This window comes from Pteropus alecto, unplaced genomic scaffold (assembly GCF_000325575.1).
Source record: "Pteropus alecto unplaced genomic scaffold, ASM32557v1 scaffold607, whole genome shotgun sequence".
Classification (NCBI taxonomy): Eukaryota; Metazoa; Chordata; class Mammalia; order Chiroptera; family Pteropodidae; genus Pteropus; species Pteropus alecto.
The window spans coordinates 446,980-452,067 of NW_006440644.1; the positions used below are offsets into that span (position 1 = coordinate 446,980).

At 32.9% G+C, this 5,088-nt stretch overlaps 1 pseudogene; it reads right to left on the reverse strand.

The window, feature by feature from the left end:
- Nucleotides 1–2,463: 2,463 nt before the first annotated feature.
- On the reverse strand, nucleotides 2,464–2,581 carry LOC112484590 (annotated as a pseudogene).
- Between the last annotated feature and the right edge of the window lie 2,507 nt (nucleotides 2,582–5,088).

Here is a 5,088-nt window from a genome sequence, read left to right on the forward strand (position 1 = left end):
CCTTGCTCGTTTTTCTTTAGTGACTCACGCCAGAGGCTGTCAATTTTATTAACCTTCTCCAAGAAATAACTCTTTTTTGCATTTTTTATTGTTTTGTTTTGTTTTCAATTTCATTTATTTTTGTTCAAATTTTAATTATTTCTTTACTTCTGCTGACTTTAGGCTTCATTTGTTTTTCGTTTTCTAAGTTTTCTAAGTTTTTTAAGATGAAGCATTAGGTTGTTTATTTGGACTCGTTCTTGTTTTCGGAGGTAGGCCTGTAATGATACGAACTTTTCTCTTATGACTGCTTTTGCCATATCCCAAAAGTTTTGATATGTTGTACTATCATTATCATTCATTTCTATGCATTCTTGATCTCTTCTTTTAATTCTTCTCTGACCCAGTTATTCTTTAGTAGTATGTTGTTTAATCTCCCTGTGTTTGTGGTTCTTCCTGCTTTCTTTTTGCAGTTGATCTCTAGTTTCAAAGCATTATGAACAGAGAATATGATTGGTATGATTTCAACGCTCTTATATTTGTTGAGGCTATCTCTGTGTCCCAGTATGGTTAATCCTTGAGAATGTTTTATGTGCACTAGAGAAGAATGTATAAGCAGCTGTTTGGGGATGGAAGGCTCTCTAAATGTCAGTTATATCCAGTTGGTATAATGTGTCATTTAAGGATGTTATTTCCTTATTGATTTTCTGTTTAGTTGATCTGTCCATATCCAACAGTGGGGTGTTTAGGTCCCCTACTATGATAATGTTTTGGTCTGTTTCTCCCTTTAGTTTTGTTAGTAATTACTTTACATATTTTGGGGCTCCCTGATTGGGAACATAGATATTAATAAGTGTTATGTCTTCCTGGTGTATGATTCCCTTTATCATTATGAAGAGTCCATCCATATCTTTCTTTACTCTTTTTATTTTGAAGTCTATTTTGTCTGATATTAGTACTCTTCCCACTTTTCCCTGAATGTCATTTTCTTGAAATATCATTTTCCACCCTTTCACTTTGAGTTTATATTTGTATCTGGAATTAAGATGTGTCTCCTGGAGACTGCATTTGGTTGGGTTTTGTTTTTTGATCCATTCTGCAACTCTATGCCTTTTTATTGGTGAGTTCAGTCCATTTACATTTAGGGTGATTATTGAAATACGTGGTCTTCTTATAGCCATTTTATGTTTTGCTTAACATACATAGCTCGGTGATTCCATTGCTTCCTTGTCCTTGTGTTCTGCTTTCTTTATTTTAGTTGGCTTTTGTGGGTTTTCCCGCTGGTCCTTCTTGTTTTGTGTTATATACTTCAGTTCTGAACCTTTGGCATGTGGTTACTATTATGAATATGTAAAGTATAGTTATATGTCCCTTTTCTTCTGTGCATGCCTTATCTCCATTCCTCTTTGCGAATTTAGATCTTCGAATCTTTCCCTTTTCAGCCACTGTTGTCTGAATATGTTCCTATGTATGCTGAACATTCATTACTGTCTTGCTAGAGCAAATCTCTTCTTATTTTAAGCTTTTAATGCCCCGTTCCTAGTAAGGTTTGCTCTCCTTTGCTTCTATCTGCCTGCTAGTCACCTTACTCCTAATATTAATTTTTTTTGTCATTTTTTTTTTTTTAGTTGAGCTGATCCCTTTCAGTATTTCCTGTAGTGCAGGCCTCATGCTGGAGAATTCCCTCAATTTTTGTATGCCTGGAAATGTCTTTATTTTTCCTTCATATCTAAAGGAGAGCTTAGCTGGATAAATTATTCTTGGCTGGTAGTTCCTTTCATTTAATAGTTTGAATATTTGATTCCACTCCTTTCTGGCTGTAAGGGGGCTTTGGAACACTATAGCAAGCAACTACTGCTTTTCTTTTCTGGTAAGAACTACAGTGTACAAAAAGCTTCAGGAAATATTGTGGCTTTAAAAAAATAAACATGGGATTTGGAGGCCTAAGATCAAATCTTTGTCAGCCATTTACTAGCTGTATTAAAGTTCAGAAAGTTATTTATCTTCTATGAGTTTGTTTTTCTACTTATAAAGTAGAAAATTGTAGATTGTTGCAAGAATCCAGTGAAATAAATAATGTATAATACCTAACTATAAATGATGTTTAAAAGCTGTTCCTTTTTTTTACTTGTGTTGTCAGTAGCTTGTAATTATTAGGGATGAAATCATTTTGGATGAGAAAATTTATTCAGAATATGTATAGTTTTAAAATTTACAATTTTCCAATCTAGGAAATTCTGATGACTAACAAAAACACTCAAAGAGAGAAATATTTTTGAAAAGAAACAGTGATTGTTGGAAGCCTGTATGGGTTTCTTAATAAAAGTCATGCCTTAATGACATTTTGTTTCATTGCACAGATACTTAAGCCATAAAACCCAGTGCTTTTTAAAATTTTTTTTTTTAGGCAAGGCAACCCTTGTTTGACCTCATAGATTGCAAGGACCTTGTCAGCTTACAATACCTTATTTTTTTTATTTTTTACACCTACAGTACCTGCTCTTCCTAGGTGGTCTCCCATCCAAGTATTAACCAGGCCTGATACTTCTTAGCTTCCGAGATCAGATGGGATCGAGCTTGTTAGGGTAGCATGGCCATAGACAAGACACAGTCTTCTTAAGTAGAGTGCATTATGAGTTCTGTAAAATATTTGGCATTTCTAATTATGATACTGTGGACAAAATGGGCCCACGAGCTTGGATGAGAGTGGCTGCAATTAGATGGCACATAGGCCAAGCTCCATATCCTCAGCTTGAGGGATGAATCTCATTTAGTTCAAATGCATTTAAAAAATTTTCAATTACAGTTGATACTCAATATTATTTTATATTAATTTCAGGCATATAGTATAGTGGTCAGGCATTTGATTAATTTACAAAGTGATCTCCCTGGTAAGTCTAGTACCTATCTGGTTATTACAATATTATTGACCTTTTCCCCTATGCTGTATTTACATCCCCTTGACCATATTATAACTACTAATTTGTACTTCTTCATCCCTTCACCTTTTTCACCCAGACCCCCAATCCCTCTCCTTCTCACAACCATTAGTTTATTCTTTGTATCTGTGAGTATGTTTCTGTTTTGTTTGTTCATTTGTTTTGTTTGTTAGATTCCATATATAAGTGAAATCATATGGCATTTATCTTTCTCTGTCTAACTTATTTTACTAAGCATAATACCCTCTTGGTCCGTCCATGTTGTTGCAAATGGTAAGATTTCATTCTTTTTTATGAACAAGTAATATTTCATTGTATATGTGTACCACTTATTCTTTACCCAATTGTCTATTGGTAGGCACTTAGGTTTCTTCCATATCTTGGATATTGTAAAAAATGCTGCAATAAACATAGGGGTGCATATATCTTTTCAAACCAGTGTTTTGGATTTCTTTGGATAAATACCCAGAAGTGCAATTGCTGGGTCATAAGGTAGTTCTATTTTTAATTTTTTTGAGGAACCTCTATAATGTTTTTCATAGTGGCTGCACCAATTCGCAATCCCACCAACAATGCAAGAGGGTTTCCTTTTCTCCACATTCTGGCCAACACTTGTTGTTCATTGATTTATAGATAATAGCCATTCTGTCAGATGTGAGATAATATCTCATTGTGGTTTTAATTTACATTTCTTTGGTGATTAGTGACCTTGAGCATATTTTCATATGTCTATTGGTCATCTATCTGTATGTCCTTTCTGGAGAAATGTCTATTCAGGTCCACTGCTCATTTTTAAATTGGATTCTTTCTTTCTTTCTTTTTTGGTGTTAAGTTGTGTGAGTTCTTTATAAATTTGAATATTAGATGTATCATTGGTAAATATCTACTGACTGTCTTATATTTACCAATGTGTCATTGGTAAATATAAGACAGTCAGTAGGCTGTCTTTTTGTTTCGTTGATGATTTCCTTTGTCGTACAAAACCTTTTTAGTTTGATGCAGTTCAATTTGTTTTTTCTGTTGTTTCTTTTGCCCGAGGGATATAACAAAATAAATATTACCAAGAACAATGTCAGAGGGTGTACTGCTTATGTTTTTTTCCTAAGAGTTTTATGGTTTGGGGTCTTATGTTTAAATCTTTAATCCATTTTGAGTTTATTATGGCATATGGTATATGAAGGTGGTCTAGTTTCATTTCGTTTCATATATCTGTCCAGTTTCCCCAACCATTTATTGAAAGAATGTTTTTCTCCATTGTATATTATTGCATCCTTTGTCATAGATTAATTGACCATATATATATACGGGTTTATTTCTAAGTTTTCTACTCTGTTCCATTGATCTATGTGTCTGTTTTTATCTTAGTCTCATGCCATTTGATTACGATAGCCTGGTAATATATTTTGGTATCAGGTAGCATGCTACCTCCAACTTTGTTTTTCTTTCTCAAAATAGCTGTGGTTATTCAGGGTTTTTATGGTTTCTATAAATTTTAGGATTATTTGTTCTAATTCTGTGAAATAATACTATTAGTATTTTGATAAGAATCACATTGAATCTTTAGATTACTTTGGGTAGTACGGGCATTTTAGTGATGTTAATTTTCCTTTTCATGAGCACAGTATATGCTTCCATTTAATTGTATCTTCTTCAATTTCTTTCTTTAATGTCTTATAATTGTTTGAATGTAGGTCTTTAATCTCCTTGGTTAAATTATTTCCTAGCTATCTTATTCTTTTTGATGAAATTGTAAATGGGATTGTTTTCTTAATTTCTTTCTGATAGTTTGTTATTGGTGTATAAAAATATAATCACTTTCTATAAATATTTATCTTGTATCCTTCTATTTTACTGAATTCATTCATCAGTTCTCATATTTTTTTTTGTGGAATCTTTAATGTTCTCTATATATAGTATCATGTCATTTGCAAATAATGACAGTTTTACTTCCTCTTTTCCAACCTGGATGCCCTTTACATTTTTTTCTTGTCTTATCGCTGTGGCTAACACTTCCAATATAATGTTGAAGAGGAGTGGTGAAAGTGGGGATCCTTGTCTTTTCTGTTTCTTCTTGACTTAATTTTGGAAGACTATATGTTTTTAGGAATTTATTCATTTCTTTCAGAGTGTTTAATTTGTTGGTAAATAATTGTTCAGGGTACTTTTTAAA